The following is a 22,896-nucleotide window of genomic DNA, read 5'->3' as shown; positions in this document are numbered from 1 at the left end:
CTCATTCGCTCCTACGGCTTCACCAGCATCTCTACGCAGATAACATCTAAATCTCTATCTCCTCCCCTGTTCTCTCTCCCTCCCTCCAGGCTCGTATCTCCTCCCGCCTCCGGGACGTCTCCACCTGCATGTCCGCCCGTCACCTAAACTTGTCCAATTCCGAGCTCCTCAATCTTCCCTCCCAAACCCTGTCCTCTCCCTGACCTTCCCGTCACTGTGGACGGCACCACCGTCCTTCCCGTCTCACAGGCCCGCGACCTCGGTGTCATCCTCGACTCCGCTCTCCCGTTCACCCCACACATCCGATCCGTCACCGAGACCTGCCGGTCTCACTGTCACAGCATCGCCAGGATCCGCCCTTTCCTTCCATCCGGACCGCTACCATGTTAGTACGATCACTCGTCCTCTCCCAGCTGGATGACTACATCAGCCTCCTTTCTGATCTCCCAACCTCCTGTCTCTCCCCACTTCAATCTCTATTTCGCTCCATTGCCCAGATGATCTTTCTACAGAAACGTTCTGGGTATGTCACCCCCATCCTCAAAAACCTCCGGTGGTTCCCCTTTTCCCTCTGCTCCCTCTCTGCTCCCCCTACGCTCCCTCCCCCTTCCCCCCTTCCCCTCAGCTAAGCCCCTTTTCCCTCTGCTCCTCCCCCTCTCCCTTCCACCTCCCCTCAGCGCTCTGCTCATTTGGATAGATTATTTATTACCCTATTTATTTGGTTCATGAGATGTCCATCCTCTCGATTCTATTTATCGTGATTAAGTTGTCTTGTTTTTGTCCGTCCGTCTCCCCCGATTAGACTGTAAGTCCATCAATGGGCAGGGATTGTCTCTCTGTTGCCGAATTGTCCATTTCGAGCGCTTAGTACAGTGCTCTGCACATAGTAAGCGCTCAATAAATACTATTGAATGAATGAATGAACCTTCCCATGAAGCAAAAACTCCTCCCTCTAAGCTTCCAAGCTGTCCCCTTGTTACCTGTTACTTTGTACCCCAACGTTTAGAATGGTGAGTGGCACATAGTAAGCGTTTAACAAATACCATAATTATTATTATCGTTTGGACTCCTGCCCATTCAAAACGATGGCCAGCCGGCCCTCGCACCCGCTTCTCCCTCCCAGAGATATACACCTCCTAGACCAGAGACTGGGGCACCTAATTTGCGAGAAATTGTGAGAAGCAGCAGGGCTCCGTGGAAAGAGCCCGGGCTTGGGAGTCAGAGGTCATGGGTTCGAATCCCAGATCTGCCGCTTGTCAGCTGTGTGACTGTGGGCAAGTCACTTCACTTCTCTGTGCCTCGGTTCCCTCATCTGTAAAATGGGGATTAACTGTGAGCCTCACGTGGGACAACCTGTATCTGGGATTACCCTGTATCTCCCCCAGCGCTTAGAACAGTGCTCTGCACATAGTAAGCACTTAACAGATACCAACATTATTATTATTCATAATAATTTTAGGAAATTTTTGACTTTGAGCCTTTTAAAAGATTTAGCCGTATTAGACCCTGTAGCAACTGAATGCTGAGTAACGGCATTAAATGTGCCGAAAAAAAAATCAAACCCAAAAAACCTCCCGGTACTTGAGCAGTCACTCAGTCTCACCCAGTTAGCTTTTCAAAGAGCTCTTCCAAATGACCAGAACCGTACGAAGCAGCAGATTAATAATAATGTTGGTATTCGTTAAGCGCTTACTATGTGCAGAGCACTGTACTAAGCGCTGGGGTCGATACAGGGTCACGGGGTTGTCCCTCGTGAGGCTCACAGTCTGAATCGCCATTTTTCAGATGAGGAAACTGAGACCCAGAGAAGTGAAGTGACTCGCCCACAGTCACACAGCTGACAAGCGGCAGAGCCGGGATTATTAAACTTCAGCCGAGCTTGCGGCGACCTTGTCCTGGTCATGACCTGAAGCTTATTCCGAAGATGTCGGGAGAGCGATGACTGCTGACGGGAATCAAGTTCCACTGAATTTAGCCCTCGAGCGTCCTTTATTCTAGGACTGTCATAATGACTGAAAAATGAAGGACCACGGTCACGTGGGGTCTTTTTTGAAAATGATTTTGAAGCGGTAGCTGGCCACCAAATGGCTCCCGGCAGTCAGGACAGGAGCGTAATGAAGCTAGTTAATGAGCGGGCCCAAGCAATTAAAATAGATTAGAAGGGGGAGGTTATTGTCATAGTGACTCAGCAATGTGCAGAACTTTCCCTCCTTCCATCAGACCTTGCTAAATTTTCTTTTTATACTTCTTTTTGCACCCTTGGGATCCTTTTTATCTCGAGAAGCAGCGTGGCCCAGTGGAAAGAGCACGGCCTGGGAGTCAGAGGACTCGGGTTCCAATCCTGGATCCGCCTCTTCTCTGCTGCACGGCCTTGGGCAAGACACTTAACTGCTCTAGGCCTCAGTGTCCTCATCTGTAAAATGGGGATTGAGACCGGGAGCCCCTATGTGGGTCAGGGACCGTGTTCAACCCGATTATCTTGTATCTACCCCAGTGCTTAGAACAGTGCCTGGCACATCATAAGCGCTTAAGAAGTACAACGATTATTATTACTGATCAGATGAGACTGTTTGTAAGAATTTCCTTCAGCTTGAACTGTACCATTTGATTTGAGGAATAACTTGTAAAAAATGTAATTTTAAAATTGACATCGAGGTCACGCCCACCCGGGGCAGGGATTTTTGGGGGGGGGGGGGGGAAGAAATGTCAGCTCATTACCAGAATCTTAATCTTGTGAACAGATCCATGTCTCCATCTGTTGCCGAATTGTACATTCCAAGCGTTTAGTACAGTGCTCCGCACTTAGTAAGCGCTCAATAAATACTATTGAATGAGTGAATGCATTCCAAGCGCTTAGTACAGTGCTCTGCACATAGTAAAGCGCTCAGTGAATACTATTGAATGAATCCTTGGTGTCAAACTCACAGTACATGTCTCTAATTCCCCCTTTTGGGACAGCAGCCCCAGTATGATTGACAGGCATATGTACCAGGCACTTCCGTCCGTCTCCCCCGATTAGGCCGTAAGCCCGTCAAAGGGCAGGGACTGTCTCTGTTAACGATTTGTCCATTCCAAGCGCTTAGTACAGTGCTCTGCACATAGTAAGTGCTCAATAAATACTATTGAATGAATGAATAATAAATAATAATGTGGGTATTTGTTAAGCGCTTACTATGTGCAGAGCACCGTTCTAAGCGCTGCACAGGGGAATCAGGTTGTCCCACGTGGGGCTCCCAGTCTTAATCCCCATTTGACAGATGAGGTAACCCAGAGAAGTGAAGTGCCTTGCCCACAGTCACACAGCCGACAAGTGGCAGAGCCGGGATTTGAACCCATGACCTCTGACTCCAAAGCCCGTGCTCTTTCCACTGAGCCACGCTGCTTTCTCCGTGAATGAGAATGAATGAATGAATGAATGAGAATGAATGAACTTCCACTTGCTGCCAACCCAGATTCTGTGCCCTGATGCCAAGCAGGAAACCACTTTCAGGAAGAGTCCGTTTACAACTTCGCTAACCAGAAGGGGTGCCTACTGTGGGTCAGTAGCAAGCAGGAACTGAAGGTCCACGCAATAGGGAAGACATGTTAGCCTGAGTAGAAAAATGAAGCAAGCTGGATTAATTTCTGTCTCTTCCCAGCTTCTCTCGCCCGTCTCCCCTCCCCTGAACCAAACCCACCCAAACTTCAGGACCGTCTGAGCTCTTGAGGACTCACAGCCTCCTAAAAGACTTACACAGATGACTCTACGTGCCCTGTTGCTTAAGCACAAACTCAAGTTTCTCCATCTCCTCGTTCCTCCTCTCTGTAGTCGGTCTTATTTATTGTTTACTGTGTACTAAGCGTCTGGGAGAGTACAACAGCAATATAACAGGCCCATTCCCTGCGCACCGCGAGCTCACAGTCTATAGTCTGCAGTTTTATTCCACTGACCGGCTCCCCTACCGGAATTTAATAACCGTGGTGCTCCTAAAGCCCTTTTTATGTGCCAAACCCTCTGTTAAGCACTGGGGTAGGTACAAAATAATCAAAACCCCACATGGGGCTCCCAGTCTAAAGAGCGGGGAGAACAGGTATTGAATCCCCACTTGACAATCGGGGAACTGAGGCACAGAGGGAGTGAAGTGACTGCCCAAGATCACACAGCAGACAAGCGGTAGAGCCGGGATTAGAACCCAGACCCTCTGACTCTTAGGACTGTGCTCTTTCCACTAGGCCACGCTGCTTCAGGTGAAGTTCTGGAGGGCAGGGATTATGTTTTTCCTCACTCTCTTGTACTCTCCCAGTGCAACCGAATAAACACCGTTAGGAGTTTTGCCCCATTTGTTAGTTATGAATCAATTAATCAGTGCTTACTGTGTGCAGGGCACTGTACTGAGCACTTGTGAGGGTACAGTACATCGGAATCGGTAGGTTATCGGCGCACAATGAGTTTACAGTCTAGAGGACCGTAACCGCAAAGTAGGCAGACGTGGCTCAGTGGAAAGAGCAGGGGTTCTGGAGTCAGAGGTCATGGATTCGAATCCTGGCTCTGCCATTTGTCAGCTGGGTGACGTTGGGCAAGTCACTTCTCTGGGCCTCAGTGACCTCATCTGGAAAATGGGGATGAAGACTGTGAGCCTCATGTAGGGCAACCTGATGACCCTGTATCTCCCCCAGTGCTTACAACAGTGCTCCGCACATAGTAAGCGCTTAACAAATACCAACATTATTATTATAAAAAGGAGTAGCGCATTTAACAGGAAAGAAAATCAATCAGATCAGGAAGGATTAGCCCTTCCATTGCATATCCCCAGAAATTTGGGGTAGTCCCCCACCTCGTGACAGTCCTGCGGGGGGTGGGGAGGAAGGAAGCTTTTAGGACGTCAAGCAGCTCTTAGTCCCCCCTTTAAATTTCAGCTGAAGAAATTATTTACAGACCGCCATTTTGTGCGTTGGAAAAAGAGGCTGCTTCTGCCTAGGTCGCTGAGAAATATGTGGGCCCAGTGGAGGACAGGTTAGGTTGGAGTTCTTTCAAATAATAATAACGATGGTGTTTGTTTAAACGCTTACTCTGTGCCAAGCACTGTTCTAAGCGCTGGGGTAGATACAGGTTGTCCCACGCGGGGCTCACAGTCTGCATCCCTATTTTACAGGTGAGGGAACCGAGGCACAGTGAAGTGACTTGCCCAAAGTCTCATAGCTGATAAGTGGCGGAGCTGGGATTAGAACCCACGACCTCTGACTCCCAAGCCCGGGCCCTTGCCCCTAGACCACTAAGCCCCGCCGCTTCTGACCACTCATTTTGACCACGTCCAGTGTCTGTAGGCCTAGCCCCACTGAGAAGTGACAGGACACAGCTGAATAAGAAATGTGTGTTGCCTAAAGTGAATCTGTCAGTCTCCTCAATCCCATGGGTGTCGCTAAAACAGACCGAATCAAAGTTGAGTTTTTGTTCATTTCCAGATGCACTGTGGACTTTGTAACCAGCTATTTTCTGATCCGACCGTTTTAAAATACGCTCTCAAAAACAGATGGGAATTATCACATTTTGCCATTTTTTTCTCCTACTACAATCCAATCTGCACACTTCATTCCTTTAATGCCGACCTCCTCACTGTACCTCCATCTCATCTTTCTCGCCACCGACCTCTCGCCCACATCCTCCCTCGGGCCTGGAACACCCTCCCTCCTCATATCGGACGGATAATCGCTCTCCCCGACTTCAAAACCTTATCGAAGGCCCGTCTCCTCCGAGGGGCCTTCCCCGACCGCGCCCTCCTCTCTTCTTCTCCCACTCCCTTCTGCGCCGCTCTTACCTGCTCCGTCATTCATCCTCCCTCCCATCCTCACAGCACAGCTGGATATATCTGTATATATTTATTCACTTATTTATTTTTATTAATGCCCTTCTCCCCCTCTAGACCGTGAGCTCATTGTGGGCAGGGTTGTGTCTGTCGTTATATTGTACTCTCCCAAGCACTTAGTACAGTAAGCACTCAGTAAATACGATTGAATGAATGAATGAATACTCCCACGCTTAGCACAGTACCTGGCATATAGTAAGCACTTAACAAATATCATTATTATAATTATTATTGTTATAACAATGGCATCTGTTAAGCGCTTACTGTGTGCAAAGCACTGTTCTAAGCGCTGGAGAGGATACAAGGTGATCAGGTTGTCCCCCATGGGGCTCACAGTTTTAAGCCCCATTTTAACAGATGACTTAACTGAGGGACAGACAAGTTAAGTGACTTGCCCAAAGTCACACAGCTGACAAGCGGCCGAGCTGGCATTTGAACCCGTGACCTCTGACTCCCAAGCCCGGGCTCTTTCCACCGAGCCACGCTGCTTCTCAGATGCTAGAGAAATCAAGTGGCCGGAAGAATCCAGCCGCGGTTTTTTGTTTATTTTAATGGTATTCGATAAGCACTTACTATGTACCAGGCATTGTGCTAAGGGCCGGGGTAGATTCCGTGTGACCTTAGGCAAGTCACTTCACTTCTCTGCGCCTCAGTCACCACATCTGTAAAATGAGGACTGAGACTGTGAGCCCCACATGGGACAGGGACGGTGCCCAACCTGATTTGTTTGTATCCACCCCAGCGCTTAGTACAGTGCCTGGCACATAGTAAGCCCTTAAATACCATAATTATCATAAACTATTACAAGCCAAGGAAGTTGGGACACAGTCTCCGGCCCCTGTGGAGTGCACTGTCAGAGAAGCTCAGTGGAAAGAGCCCGGGCTTGGGAGTCAGAGGTCATGGGTTCGAATCCCGGCTCCGCCGCTTGTCAGCTGTGTGACCGTGGGCAAGTCACTTAACTTCTCTGTACCTCAGTGACCTCATCTGGAAAATGGGGATTAAGATTGTGAGCCTCACGTGGGACAGCCTGATCAGCCTGTATCCACCCCAGCGCTTAGAACAGTGCTCTGCACATAGTAAGCATTTAACAGATACCAACATTACTATTATGATTATCATTATTATTATTATTATTAATCCCCATTTTTCAGATGAGGTAACTGAGGTACAGAGAACTCGAAGCGATTTGCCCCAGGTCCCGCAGCAGACAAGCGGAAGATGCAGGATTAGAACCTAGGTCCTTCCAGTTTCCAGGCCCGGGCTCTATCCACTAGGCCACGCTGCTTCTCGGGCCACGCTGCTTGTACAGTGGCTCGTGGCCGCATTTCCCAAGGGCAGACAGATGCAATTTGGGATCCCAGAATCAAACAGTTGTTCATAATTTTGGGGCACTTACTGTGTGCAGCAATGTCAAAGCGCCAATTTAGCCCCCTGCGCTTGGGTTGCCTTCTCCACCTTATTTATTTCTCCCCTCTTTGGCCTCTGTTCGACTTTCATGAGCAACTTATGATAACGGGGAGGAGTAGAAAAGAAAGACAACCTTGTGGAGAACTTAGGCTTGTTTTCTCTACTTCGTTAGAAACTCCTGGAGGCCTTAGATGTGTACATTTGGGGAAATAAAATCGAATATTACAATGGTCAGAAGGCTAATTTAGCCTAGATTTTTATCTCTTAGCCCGACCAATAAGGCCATGAGGAGCTTAAAGTTTTTGTGTCGCTAATTTAGAAACAGCCTTTGGGTGTATTTATTGGTGCCATTTAGGCTCCCTAGCTGTTCTCTCAACTCACATCGCTCTTCTCTTCCAAACTTGCCACCGACTCCCTAGCTCTCTCCGCATCGGAAGCGCCTCCTGATGATAATAATGATGATAACTGTGGTATTTAAGTGCTTATTGTGTGCCACGCATTGGGGTGGATACAAGGAAATCAGGTTGGACCCAGTCGCTGTCCCGCGTGGGGCTCATAGTCTTCATCCCCATTTTCCAGCCGAGGGAACTGAGGCCCAGTGAAGTGACTTGACCAAGGCCACACGGCAGGCAAGTGGCGGAGCTGGGATTAGAACCCATGACCTTCTGACTCCCAGGCCTGTGCTCTATCCACTAGGCCATGCTGCTTTAAGGGTCGCCACCATCTGACCCCGTCATACCTATCTGCCGTCCTCTCCCTCTTCCTTCCGTATCGTCTTTACACTTCGATTTGCACCTTTTATTCACCCCTCCTCAGCCCCACAAGGCTTACAGACATAACAATATGAAGCAGCGTGGCTCGGTGGAAAGAGCCCGGGCTTGGGAGTCAGAGGTCATGGGTTCTAATTCCGCCTCCGCCGCTTGTCAGCTGTGTGACTTTGGGCCGGTCGCTTCACTTCTCTGGGCCTCAGTTACCTCATCTGTAAAATTCATTCAATAGTATTTATTGAGCGCTTACTGTGTGCAGAGCACTGTACTAAGCGCTTGGAATGGACAAATCAGCAACAGATAGAGACAGTCCCTGCCCCTTGGCGGGCGTACAGTCTAATCGGGGGAGACGGGCAGACGAGAACAATGGCAATAAATAGAGTCAAGGGGAAGAACATCTCGTAAAAACAATGGCAAATAAATCAGGGTGATGTACATCTCATTAAACAAAATAAATAGGGTAAAATGAAGATGGAAGACTGTGAGCCCCAAGTGGGACGACCTGATCACCTTGTAATTTAATTAATTTAATTTAATTAATGTTGGTATTTGTTAAGCGCTTACTATGTGCCGAGCACTGTTCTAAGCGCTGGGGTAGACATAGGGGATTCAGGTTGTCCCACATGGGGCTCACAGTCTTAATCCCCATTTTACAGATGAGGGAACTGAGGCACAGAGAAGTGAAGTGACTCGCCCACAGTCACACAGCCGACGAGTGGCAGAGCTGGGATTCGAACTCATGAGCCCTGACTCCAAAGCCCGTGCTCTTTCCACTGAGCCATGCTGCTTGTATCCGCCCCAGCGCTTAGAACAGTGCTTTGCACATAAGCGCTCTACAAATGCCATCATTATTATTATAACAGTAATTTATGTATTTCTACCGAAAGTCTGTCTCTTCCCTCTAGGCTGTAATCTCACTGTGGGCAGGGAATGTGTCTGCCAACTATGTAGTGAAGCATAGTGGCTCAGTGGAAAGAGCCCGGGCTTGGGAATCAGAGGTCATGGGTTCAAATCCTGGCTCTGCCACTTGTCAGCTGTGTGACTGTGGGCAAGTCACTTCACTTCTCTGTTACTGACAGAATTGAGCACATCAGTTGGAGTAGTTAATGGCCAATCAATCAATTGGATTTATGGAGCTTACTGTGGGCAGAGCAGTCTACTGAGGGATTGAGTTTTAAAGCCGATGGTAAGGAGTTCCTGTTTGTCGCGGAGGTGGACGGCAACCACTGGAGAAGCAGCGTGGCTCAGTGGAAGGAGCACGGGCTGGGGAGTCCGTGGTCATGGATCCGAATCCCGGCTCTGCCACTGGTCAGCTGTGGGACCGTGGGCAAATCACTTCACTTCTCTGGGCCTCAGTTCCCTCATCTGTAAAATGGGGATGAAGACTGCGAGCCTCACCCCTGGATCTCCCCCAGCGCTTAGAACAGTGCTCGGCACATAGTAAGCGCTTAACAAATGCCAACATTGTTATTATTATTGTGAGCGGGGAAACACATCCCGGATGTTTTTATAGAGAGATGATGCGGGCGGCACAGTGAAGTATGGCCTGGAGTGGGGAGAGACGGGGCTGGGAGTTCAGCGAGGAGGCTGATGCAGAAATCCAGGCGGGAGAGGATAAGGGCTTGGATTAACGTGATAGTTGTTTGGATGGAGAGGAAAGGATGGAGCAGGATGGAGAAGCAGCGTGGCTCAGTGGAATGAGCCCGGGCTTGGGAGTCAGAGGTCACGAGTTCGAATCCCGGCTCTGCCACTTGTCAGCTGTGTGACTGTGGGCAAGTCACTTCACTTCTCTGGGCCTCAGTTCCCTCATCTGGAAAATGGGGATTAACTGTGAGCCTCACGTGGGACAACTTGATTACCCTGTATCTCCCCCAGCGCTTAGAACAGTGCTCTGCACATAGTAAGCGCTTAACAAGTACCAACATTATTATTATTATTATTATTATTATGGATCTGAACGATGTCGTGAAGGGTGAACCGACAGGATTTAGCCATGGCTTGAACACGCCTCTCACATCTCAAATAGAATAATCAGCATCGAACCTCAGAAAAGCTGCGGGCTGCGGAGCTGTCGGTGTGGACTCTGAGTCGCGCGGAGAAATTCGGCTCCTCGACCCACAGCGCCCGACTGACTTCTGTTTTAATGGGGCCTGTGGCATATTTGTTGTTCTCCCTTACGCTCTTGTAACATTTTACACATTACATTTATACGTTACATAACATTTACACATTACACAATGTGTAAATACTTCAATGCTCCCAATGGGTGGGACTCCAGTCCTCTCCCCAACCCCCCGCCCACCTATATTCATAGATTGTCGAGAGACGGGGGCCATGTCTGATAATTCCCATCCCTACACTCTTTCCCACAACTTAGCTCAGTGCCGTTCACACAGTAAGCACTTAATACTTTCATCAATCACCTTGTCCCCTCCTACCTCACCTCGTTACTCTCCCACTAAAAGCCCATCCCACACGCTCTGCCCTCCTAATGCCTAGGGACTCACCGTCCCTCGATCTTGTCTACCTCGCCGCCAGCCTCTTGCCTACGTCCTGCCTCTGGCCCGGAACGTCTTCCCCCACCGTATCTGACACTTCCACTCCCCTCCTCATTCTTGCATTTCATTCGGTCGTTTTTATTGAGCGCTTACAGTGGGCAAAACACTGTGCTAAGCCCCAAAGCCTTATTGAAGACACATCTCTTCCAAAAGGCCTTCTCTAAGCCCACATTTCCTCTTTTCCCACTCTCTCCTGCATCGCCCCGACTTGCTCCCTTTATTCCCCTCCCGACCCCCTCCCCACACCCCTTGTGAACTTATCCGTAATTCATTTATTCCTGTTGATGTCTGCCTCTCCCCACCACAGACTCTAAGCTTGCTGTGGGCAGGGAATGTGTCCGTTACATTCAAGGGCTTAGTACTGTGCCCTGCACCCAGTAAGTGCTCGATAAATTTGATTGATCACTGATAGGTAAATGGAATCCACCTGCGTACTCGGTGGTAACCACAGCTTTTCCTGAAGAGCAGAGAGGGAAAATGAAGCTCTCTGCTGAATAATTGCACACCAAAACCTTCTGGCTCTTCGGTGTCTAGTTGGTCGTTATGCCTCTAAAGCCCTGACTGGTTTATGGGGAAGGGGGAATAGAGCATTTTGTGAAAAGGCCTGGATTGCGGCCAAAACAGAGCTATTCTGTAGTCAAAGATCTCCCAAATTTAAGGGAAAAAAATACAAAGGGATTAGTTTTTTTGAAAGCAGTTAGAGTTATCAGGTGGCTTAGCCCGAGTTGTTTTCAAAACCATACCCATCATTTTTTTTTCCAGGGGAACCAAACTACAGCCTGATTTAGACGCCTAGATTATAAGCTTATTTGGGGCAGGGAATGTGTTCACTAATTCCGTTGTAGTGTTCTCTCCCAAGCGCTTAGTACAGCGCTCTGCATATAGCGCTCATTAAATACCAGAGAAGCAGCGCGGCTCAGTGGAAAGAGCACGGGCTCTGGAGTCAGAGGTCATGGGTTCGAATCCCCGCTCGGCCACTTGTCAGCTGTGTGACTTTGGGCGAGTCACTTAACTTCTCGGTGCCTCAGTTACCTCATCTGTAAAAAGGGGATTAAGACTGTGAGCCCCACGTGGGACAACCCGATTCCCCTGTGTCTACCCCAGCGCTTAGAACAGTGCTCGGCACATAGTAAGCGCTTAACAAATACCAGCATTATTATTATTATTACCATTGATCGATTTAGGAATGTCTGTGTGTGAAATGGAGAAATCTCACCAAAACAGGGAGCTCTATAGGTGATGAGACCTGACAGTATACCCAGCAGCACTTATAATCCTTTATTTTTTATAAAAATGAAGTAACTGAAAATTAAATGTTTGATGGTCTAAAGATTCTTTAAAAAATCAGGTGACTTTTTAAAAGCCTTTTGCACTTGTCATTCACAGTTGAGTTGAGGGTGTGTGTATATAAAAATTCATGTCTGGTGACATTTTAAAAGCCTTGGGTGCCTGAGAGAGAGAGAGAGAGCTCACGTACACATTTGCAAGACCCCATTTTTAAAGGCATTTAAAAGAAGCTTCTTTCCCATGTGTACTTTTTGCTTAATCAGTGGTATTTTTTGAGTGCTTATTTTGCACAGAGCTCTGTATAATAATAATAATTACGGTATTTATTAAGCACTTTATGCCAGGGACTCTACTAAGCTGTGGATGGGTTTGTTATAGTGCCTTTATTAGCAGAACACTCTCACATTAATTAGTTCATTTCAAACCCTCACAACACCCCTGTGAGGTAGGCAGAACAAGGCAGGTATTCATGTGCCTCAGTTACCTCATCTGTAAAATGGGGATGAAGACTGTGAGCCTCATGTGGGATGACCTGATTACCCTGTATCTCCCCGAGCGCTTAGAACAGTGCTCTGCACATAGTAAGCGCTTAACAAATACCAACATATTTATTATTATTATTCATTCATTCAATCGTATTTATTGAGCGCTTACTGTGTGCAGAGCACTGTAGTAAGCGTTGGAATGTACAGTTCGGTAACGGATAGAGACAATCCTTGCCCAGCGACGGGCTCACAGTCTAAAAGGGGGAGACGGAAAGCAAAACCAAACAAGCAGACAGGCATCAATACCATCAGAACAGATAAATAGAATCCTAGATATATGCACATCATCAATAAAATAAATCGGTATTATTACCCCCATTTTACAGACTGAGGTGCAGAGAAGTGAAGCGATTTGCCCACGGTCGCACGGCAGGCTGAGGGAACGGGTCGGACTCGAACCCGGGTCCTCCGGCTTCTAGAACGGGTGCCCCCGGGAGAGCACAATACACCAGAGTTGGAAGACCCGTTCACTGCCCGCAGTGAGCTTACACGCTGTGGCCCGCAACCGGTTCTGAACCGCCATCGCTAAAAGGGACAGAGGGATCCACCTTCACCACATAGGAAATTTGGCAAAAAAAAATAATAATAATAATAATGGTATTTGTTAAGCGCTTACTCTGTGCAGAGCACTATTCTCTAAGCGCTGGGGGAGATTCAGGGTAATCAGATTGTCCCAGGTGGGGCTCACATTTTATAATCCCCATTGTTACAGATGAGGTCACTGAGGCGCAGAGAAGTGAAGTGACTTGCCCAAAATCACACAGCAGACAAGTGGCGGAGTCGGGATTAGAACCCATGACGCCTGACTCCCAAGCCCGGGCTCTCTCCACGAGGCCACACTGCTTCTACTTCCCCCGGTAGTCCAAGGGGAGGTAACTTAGGATCAAACCCACGGAATCTGTGGATGTGAAAGAAAATCCGTTTCCAATTAGCTCCTCAAAGAAAATTGGAAAGTCTTAGGTCGTTGAGGGAAATTCGTTGTGGGTGATGAACCATTTCAGGTGGTCATAAGAATAAAATAATGCTTTTTTTTCACAATTCTCTTTCCCAAGTCAACTCTACTTCCCCCTCCCCCCCCGACTCCCACCACGCTGGAAGTCCACCTTCTTCACTTGCCCCGGACTGAGGCACTGCCTCTCCGCGCCAGGCAGTCAATCGGTCGGCAGTATTTCCTGAGCATTTATTATGTGCAGAGCACTGTACTAAGCACTTGGGAGAGGACAGTCCAACAGAAGGCCATGCCCTGTCTGGAGCCTAGGCCCTCTCTGCATTTGAATGATCTCAGGAGACCTTTTGCGGTCGGGAAAATGATAAATTGCCTCTGTTGCCGAATTGTCCATTCCATGCGCTTAGTACAGTGCTCTGCACGTAGTAAGCGCTCAATAAGTACTATTGAATGAATAAATAAAGCACTGACTTCCTCTCCCTACTGTGTCGCCTGTGGGCTTGGCTCTGGACCCTGTAATCGCTCGATATTCACCCCACCGTCAGCCCCGCTGCACTTAAATCCGCCCCCGTAATTTATTTATATGTTTCCCGTGTAAGCTCGTTGTGGGCAGAAAACACATCTCCCAAATTCGTTGTATTGTCCTCGCCCAAGCCCTTACAGGACAGTGCTCTGTATGGAGTAAGCACGTTCGGTATAGTCCACTGATTATTCATAGTAATAATAATCTGTTTGCCCTAATGCAGTTGCCTCTCACAGTGTGCGTTCATTCAGTCGAGTTTATTGAATGAATAAATTTGTCCCGGCCGCTGGCGAGAACGCGTATTAGCCGCCAAGGTTAGCCTAGCTTCAGTCTGGCTTTTCTTTTTCCGCGCCTAGCAGCGTGGCTCAGTGGAACGAGCCCGGGCTTGGGAGTCAGAGGTCACGGGTTCAAATCCACTTGTCAGCTGGGTGACTGTGGGCAAGTCACTTCACTTCTCTGGGCCTCAATTCCCTCATCTGGAAAATGGGGGTGAAGACTGTGAGCCTCACGTGGGACAACCCGATGACCCTGTATCTCCCCCAGCGCTTAGAACAGTGCTCTGCACATAGTAAGCGCTTAAATACCAACATTATTATTATTATTATTATTATTATCATCGGTCTTTAGGTAAAGGGCCTTTCCCTTGCTCGTTTCTTTGCCTTGCCTCTCCAAGGCCCGTTCTTCGACGCCCATTGGACAGACTTTGGCACGCCTCTTGGAATGACGCTCTCTTCAGAAACCTAAACGCCGATTTGATCTACCGATACGGCTCAAAGAGAATCGCTTCAAACGGAAGCCACCGTCCCGCGTCTGTGATGGTGCGGCTCCGGCCCGCCGGCAGATCCCAGGAGGACGCTTCGGGGCGTTCGGCGGATGGGATCGTCGAAGTTACCGTTCGCAGCCCAGCCTCTCAAAGTGGCCACCTTTCAAAAATGGTCTTGTCAGAGACGGGGGGGGCTGGCTCATGATGTTCCAGCGGAGATCTGGGTCGCAGGCCTGTGTGTAATATTTTACCGCGTCGAAACAGCGACGCGAATGGAAAACAGTCGGAGTCTCCCGGGTGCGGTTTTAATGAGCCGTTCTTCCCCTCGATTCTATTTATCGCCATCGTTCTCGTCCGTCCGTCTCCCCCGATCAGACCGTGAGCCCGTCAGAGGGCGGGGACCGTCTCTATCTGTTACCGATTTGTCCATTCGAAGCGCTTAGTACAGTGCTCTGCACCTAGTAAGCGCTCAATAAATACTATTGAATGAATGAATGAATGAATGAGAGGGGAGGCTTACCAGTAATTGAGTTTACGTCTAGTATGGGAAACGGATGATCTGTTCACGTGGCCCTTTGAAGCCCCAGATCGTGTTCGAGTCGTGTCACTTCAGCGTGAAACGGTGCTGTTTCGAGGGGACATGGCGTCAGTTCAGATTGGGAGCAGAGAGTGGTTGGAAAATTCCACCAGACATTTGGCTTTTTCTCATTTATGTGTTAACCGCAGGGAGTCCTTGTGACCCTCAACTACTGTGAGTTGCTACTGTGGCCAAAGTGATAATAATAACGGTGGTATTTGTTAAGGGCTTACTATGCGCCAAGCACTGTTCTAAGCACTGGGGGGAATACAAGGTGGGGTTCACAGTTTTAATCCCCATTTTCCAGATGAGGTCACTGAGGCCCAGACCAGTGAAGCGACTTGCCCAAAGTCACATAGCTGACAAGTGGCAGAGCCGGGATTCGAGCCCACGACCTCCGACTCCCAAGCCCGGCCTCTTTCCACTGAGCCTCGCCGCTTCTCTAGTGGCATTCCACAGCATTCTCTAAAATGCTAGAATTCTGGCATTCTCTCCACATTCTCTAAAATTGAAATTTTCTAAATCTGAAATTCTCAAAAATTGAAGCAGCGTGGCTCAGTGGAAAGAGCCCGGGCTTGGGAGTCAGAGGTCATGTTGTGCCACGTGGGGCTCGTAGTCTTCGTCCCCATTCTCCAGATGAGGGAACTGAGACGCAGAGAAGTTAAGAAGTTAAGACCGTGAGCCCCGTGTGGGACAGGGACTCTCCAACCTGATTAGCTTGTATCTACCCCAGCGCTTAAAACAGTGCTTAGCACATAGTAAGCACTTAAGTACCGGGAAGCAGCGTGGCTCAGTGGAAAGAGCCTGGGCTTCGGAGTCAGAGGTCCTGGGTTCGACTCCCGGCTCTGCCACTCGTCAGCTGGGTGACTGTGGGCGAGTCACTTCGCTTCTCTGTGCCTCAGTTACCTCATCTCTAAAGTGGGGATTAACTGGGAGCCTCACATGGGACAACCTGATGACCCTGTATCTCCCCTAGCGCTTAGAACAGTGCTCTGCACATAGTAAGCGCTTAAATCCCAACATTATTATTACCATAATTATTATTGCTATTAATAATAATGACCATATCCTACTGTGCTACTTCCCCAACTGTAATTTAATGTCTGTCTCCACGTAATAATAATAACAGCATGGCGTCGTGGCTAGAGCCCGGGGCTGGGAGTCAGAAAGTCATGGGTTCTAATCCCGGCTCTGCCACTTGTCTGCTCTGTGACCTTGGGCAAGTCACTTCACTTCTCCGGGCCTCAGTGACCTCATCTAGAAAATGGGGATTAACTGCGAGCCTCACGTGGGACAACCCGATGACCCCGTAGCTCCCCCAGTGCTTAGAACAGTGCTCGGCACATAGTAAGCTCTTAAATAAAGAGTGCTCTGCACATAGTAAGCGCTTAACAAATACCAACATTATTAAATACCAACATTATTATTGTTGTTATTAAAAGGGAGAAGCTGGAGGGAAGATGAGTTAGTCGGGAAGACCCCTTGGAAGAGGTGTGATTTTGATAAGATTTTGAAAGTGGGGAGAGTATAGCAACTCTGCTGTAGTGTACCCACCCAAGGGCTTTCTCAATCAGTGGCATTTATTGAGCACTTACTGTGTGCAGAGCACTGTGCTAACTGCTTGGGTGAATACAGTATAACACTATAACACTTTCCCCTCTGCTCCCTCTCCGCCCGCCCCTTCACCTCGCCTCAGCTAAGCCCCCTTTCCCCCCCTTTCCCTCTGCACCTCCCCCTCTCCCTTCCCCTCCCCTCAGCACTCTGCTCGTCTGCTCATTTGTATATATTTTTATTACCCTATTTATTTTGTTAATGAGATGTACATCCCCTTGATTCTATTTGTTGCTACTGTTTTTAATAATAATAATAATGTTGGTATTTGTTAAGTGCTTACTATGTGCAGAGCACTGTTCTAAGCGCTGGTTTTTGTCTGTCTCCCCCGACTAGACCGTAAGCCCGACAGTGGGCAGGGATTGTCTCTATCTGTTGCCAAATTATACATTCCAAGCGCTTAGTACAGTGCTCTGCACATAGTAAGCGCTCAATAAATACTAATGAATGAATAACACATTCCCTGCCCACAGTGAGGTTACAGTCTAGAGGGGGAGACGGCTGTTAATGGCTTCGAACCTATTAATGATAATAATGATGGGATTGGTTAAGCGTTTACTATGTGCAAAGCGCTGTTCTAAGCGCTGGGGGAGATACAAGGTAGTCAGGTTGTCCCACGTGAGGCTCCCAGTCGCAATCCCCATTTTCCAGATGAGGGAACTGAGGCCCAGTGAAGTGATTTGCCCAAGGTCACACGGCTGACAAGCGGCGGAGCCGGGATTAGAACCCACGGCCTCTGACTCCCAAGCCCGGCCTCTTGCCACTGAGCCGCGCTGCTTCTCTTCTGCGGGATGCAGCAACCGAGGCAGGATCGGACCGTTGCGTGGATTAACGTGGTAGCGTTTCGGATGGAGAGGAGAAGGGTGGATTTTAGTGGCCTCATGAAGGGTGAACCCAGAGGATTTGGCGACAGATTGAACCTGCGGATTCGAGGATCACGTCACGATTCCGGGCTCGTGAGACGGGAGGATGGGAAAGTCTGGGGGACGGCAGCATTTGAGTGGGAAGACGAGGAGCTCTGTTGTGGACACCTTAAGTTTGAGGTGTTGGCGGGACATCCGCGTCGTGCTGTCCCGAAGGCAAGAGGAAGTGCCAGGCTGCAAAAGAGAGAGAGAATAATAATGTAATAATGTTGGTATTTGTTAAGCGCTTACTATGTGCAGAGCACTGTTCCAAGCGCTGGGGTAGATACAGGGTCATCAGGTTGTCCCACGTGAGGCTCACCGTCTTCATCCCCATTTTACAGATGAGGTCACTGAGGCATAGAGAAGTGAAGTGACTTGCCCACGGTCACACAGCTGACTAGTGGCAGAGCCGGGAGTCGAACCCATGACCTCTGACTCCCAAGCCCAGGCTCTTTCCACTGAGCCACGCTGCTTCCCCATTACATTACATTAATAATAATGTAATATTGTGGGTATTTGTTAAGCGCTTACTGTGTGCAGAGCGCTGTTCTAAACGTAGGGGTAGATACAGGGTCATCAGGTTGTCCCCCGTGGGGCTCCCGGTCTTCATCCCCATTTTCCAGATGAGGTCACTGAGGCTCAGAGAAGTGAAATGACTTGCCCACAGTCACACAGCTCCCAAATGGCAGAGCCGGCATTCGAACCGATGACTTAATAATAATGTTGGTATTTGTTAAGCGCTTACTATGTGCCAAGCACTGTTCTAAGCGCTGGGGTAGATACAGGGTCGTCAGGTTGTCCCACGTGAGGCTCACAGTTAATCCCCATTTTACAGATGAGGTCACGGAGGCCCAGAGAAGTGAAGTGACTCGCCCACAGTCACACAGCTGACAAGTGGCAGAGCAGGGATTCGAACCCATGGCTTCCGACTCCCAAGCCCGGGCTCTTTCCACTGAGCCACGCCGCTTGTCCATCCAGGGCTGGAGATGGAGATTTGGGAATCGTCTGCCTAGAGAGATGGGAGGTGAAGCCCTGGGAAGGAATGAGTTCTCCAAGGGATTGGACGGAGAAGAGAAGGGGACCCAGAACTGAACCTTGGGAGACTCCCACTTTTAGTGGGTGGGAGGCAGGGGAAGGAGCGGCCAGAGAACCAAAAGAGGATAGAATCAGTGAAGCCGACGTAGAGAGGCAGCGTGGCTTCGTGGAAAGAGCCCGGGCTTGGGCGTGGATTCTAATAATAATAATAATGTTGGCATTCGTTAAGCGCTTACTATGTGCAGAGCACTGTTCTAAGCGCTGGGGGAGATACGGGGTCATCGGGTTGTCCCACGTGAGGCTCACAGTTCATCCCCATTTTACAGATGAGGGAATTGAGGCCCAGACAAGTGAAGTGACTCGCCCACACTCCCACAGCTGACAAGTGGCAGAGCCGGGATTCGAACCCATGACTCCGACTCCCAAGCCCGGGCTCTTGCCACTGAGCCGCGCTGCTTCTCCCGCCACTCGTCTGCTACGTGACCCTGAGCAAGCCACTCCACTTCTCTGGGCCTCAGTGACCTCATCTGGAAAATGGGGATTAAGGCTGTGAGCCGGGACAACCTCGTTACCTTGCATCTGCCCAGTGCTTCGAACGGTGCTCGGCACCTAGTAAGCGCTCAACAGATGCCATTATTATTAGTATAATGTTTCCAGGAAAAGGGGACGGTCAACAGCGTTGAAGGTCGAGGGGGATTAGGCTGCGTTGTTTCTCAGCTTCGTTTTTTCTCTTCCCTATCGCATGTAAACCTGGTGATTTGGAAAACAAGAAGACCTTTTTTGTTTTGAAGCCCTTAATGACTTCTACAGGCCAAGATAAATTTTGACATCAGGGGTAATTTGAAAATCGAGGTCTGATGTGGTTGGCTGCACAGAGTGACCTTTCTGGAAGTTATTTTCAGGGACGCTGAGTTTTGAAAGGCGAGGCTAAACAGAACAGAAGAATGGGACGCAGAGAGGCAGAGATGTGGTTGGGATCGGGGATTTTTAAAAACGTGCTTCTCTTCTCCCACCACTCTGTCTCTGCTGCAGATGATCTGTTAAAGCCAAAAACAAGTCGTACGCTCGCCGAATAAATGAGCTAAACATGAAGAGGAAGTCGAATCTCTGGAGAAAATGTATTGTATCTCATCAGGCACACCCAGTACAAGAGTAAGCTGATAGTCATCTCAAGGGTATTAAAGAATCCGTTTTTAATACAGAAAGGGGAGTTAAAATGCCTGATAAAACTGGGATACCGCAAAAATTTTCAGTCTGTGCCCTCTGCTGCTGGATTTGGGCCACTTTTGAGTTAAAATCAGGCCCCTCGATCCTCAAAGCAAGGGAGCAGACGTTAGCCATGGAGTTACTGTTGTGTGCGAAACAAACTGGTGTTTGTTTCCTGAAATGCAGCTGGGGAGGGTTAAAAGGGAGTGGAGCTTTTTAGGGGCAGTGGGGACTTGGAGGAGACGGACTTTTTCAAAAAGAGCTAACGGGCTAGGAAACCACCATTTTGGGTGTGTCCGGCCCCGTTTGGAAAGACTCAGATCTCGTCAGGGATCTGGGATGAACAAATCCGAGGGTTTGCTCAAACAGCTCTGGGGCGACCGCCCTCCAACACCCTCATAGAGGGGACACTTAGGCCCCAGGGCCGCTAACCAGAAGGAATTCCCAGCACGGAGTAGGAGACACTTTATTTTAATTATTTTTTATCATATTTGAGTCAGGCACTGTTCTAAGCACTGGGATACGTACAGGTTAATCAGACCGGATTCGGTCCCTGTCCCCCATGGGGCTCACAGTCCGAGGAGAAAGGGAAACAGGTTTCGAATCCCCATTATTGTGGGCAGCTGATTAAACTGAAGGACGGAGAAGTGAAATGACTTGCCCAGGGTCACAGTGGGAAGGCGGTGGAGCCATGCTTTAATAATAATGATGTTGGTATTTGTTAAGCGCTTACTATATGCAGAGCACCGTTCTAAGCGCTGCGGGGAGATACAGGGTCATCGGGTTGTCCCGCGTGAGGCTCCCAGTCTTCATCCCCATTTGACAGATGAGGGAACTGAGGCCCAGAGAAGTGAAGTGACTCGCCCACAGTCGCACGGCTGCCAAGTGGCGGACCCGGGATACGAACCCATGACCTCTGACTCCCCAGCCCGGACTCTTTCCAGTGAGCCACGCGGCTTTATCCGCCGGGCCACACTGCTGCCCGCCACGTCCGTTCTGTAGGGCTCCTCGGTCACTTGAAGTGATTTCCTTGCTGGCTACAACTTCTTTGTGGTGCCGGAACAGGCACGACGACGAGAAGACAGGGAGGGAGCTTCAAAGCCGTCGGCCCCAGATTCCTTCCGGGGGTCGGTTTGAAAATGTTTGGCTTCCGGGATTGCCAGGACGTGTGACCTCTAGATGGACGCGCGTATGTTTCCTTTTTCCTCAGAAGTATTCCGTGCTCAGTATAGCATGTTTAACGTGGTTGGGGCGAACCGCCTTTTAAAGAAGCAGCATGGCGTAGAGGAGGCCCCGGCCGTCAGAAGGTCTCGGGTTCTAATCCGGGCTCCGCTGATTTCATTCATTCATTCAATGGTATTTACTGTTAATAATAATAATGTTGGTATTTGTTAAGCGCTTGCTATGTGCAGAGCACCGTTCTAAGCGCTGGGGTGGATACAGGGTCATCAGGTTGTCCCATGTGAGGCTCACAGTTAATTCCCATTTGACAGATGAGGGAACTGAGGCACAGAGAATAATAATATGGGTATTTGTTAAGCGGTTGCTATGTGCAGAGCACTGTTCTAAGCGCTGGGGTAGTACAGGGTAATCAGGTTGTCCCCATCGCCTTGATTCTATTTAGTTGCCATTGTTTTTACGAGATGTTCTTTCCCTTGACTCTGTTTATTGCCATTGTTCTCGTCTGTCCATCTCCCCCGATTAGACTGTAAGCCCGTCAAACGGCAGGGGCTGTCTCTATCTGTTGCCGACTTGTTCATCCCAAGCGCTTAGTACAGTGCTCTGCACATAGTAAGCGCTCAATAAATACTATTGAATGAATGAATGAACGTGAGGCTCAGTTAATCCCCATTTTACAGATGAGGTAACTGAGTCACAGAGAAGTGAAGTGACTTGCCCACAGTCGCACAGCTGACAAGTGGCCGAGTGGGGATTCGAACCCCTGACCTCTGACTCTCAGGCCCGGGCTCTTTCCGCTGAGCCACGCCGCTTCTCCAATAATGATGTTGGTATTTGTTAAGCACTTACTATGTGCAGAGCACCGTTTTAAGCGCTGGGGGAGATACAGGGTCATCAGGTGGTCCCCCGTGAGGCTCACAGTTAATCCCCATTTTACAGATGAGGGCACTGAGGCCCAGAGAAGTGAAGTGACGTGCCCACAGTCCCACAGCTGACACGTGGCAGAGCCGGGAGTCGAACCCGTGACCTCTGACTCCCAAGCCCGGGCTCTTGAGCGCTCGCTGTGTGCAGAGCACTGTACGAAGCGCTTGGAGTGTACAATTCGGCAACAGATAGAGACCGTCCCCGCCCAACGACGGGCTCACGGTGTAAATAGGTAGTCAGAACAAAACAAGCAGTCAGGCATCAGTACCATCAAGATAAATAGGATCGTAGATGTAGACATATCATTCATCGAATAAATAGAGTGATAAATAATATATACAACTGTGCACAAGTGCTGTGGGGAGGGGAAGGGGGAAGAGCAGAGGGCGGGAGGGGGGGGAATGGGGAGGGAAGGAGGAGCAGAGGGAAAGGGAGGGCTCAGTCCGGGAAGGCCTCCCGGAGGAGGCGAGCTCTCGGTAGGGCTGGGAAGAGGGGAAGAGAGTCAGTTTGGCGGAGGTGAGGAGGGAGGGCGTTCCCACTCCTCTGCTGTGTGACCTTGGGCCAGTCACTTCACTTCTCTGGACCTCAGCGTCGGTCAAAAGGGAATTGAGATCGTGAGCCCCACGTGGGACAGGGACCGTGTCCAACCCGATTTGCTTGCATCCACCCCGGGGCTTAGTGCAGCGCCTGGCACGTAGTAAGCCCTTAATACATACCACAGCGATTATTATTATCGCTAGATTCATTCAATAGTATTTACTGAGCGCTTACTATGTGCAGAGCACTGGACTGAGCGCTTGGAATGAACAGGTCGGCAACA

The 22,896-nt window shown here is 49.3% G+C and overlaps 1 protein-coding gene across 16 annotated transcripts in view; it reads left to right on the top strand.

Moving 5' to 3' along the window:
• ADD1 (adducin 1) overlaps positions 1-22,896 on the top strand; it is a 105,030-nt gene that overhangs the window by 22,045 nt on the left and 60,089 nt on the right. The window contains exon 1 of one of the 16 annotated variants that reach the window (XM_029064052.2): positions 19,826-19,919. The exons of the other annotated variants lie outside the window; for them this stretch is intronic. The gene's annotated coding sequence lies outside the window, so the exon portion shown is untranslated. Of the gene's footprint in view, positions 1-19,825; positions 19,920-22,896 lie in introns of those variants that run through there. 16 annotated transcript variants of the gene reach the window in all.

Source organism: Ornithorhynchus anatinus, chromosome 4 (assembly GCF_004115215.2).
Source record: "Ornithorhynchus anatinus isolate Pmale09 chromosome 4, mOrnAna1.pri.v4, whole genome shotgun sequence".
Classification (NCBI taxonomy): domain Eukaryota; kingdom Metazoa; phylum Chordata; class Mammalia; order Monotremata; family Ornithorhynchidae; genus Ornithorhynchus; species Ornithorhynchus anatinus.
This window is presented reverse-complemented; position numbering and strand designations above follow the sequence as displayed.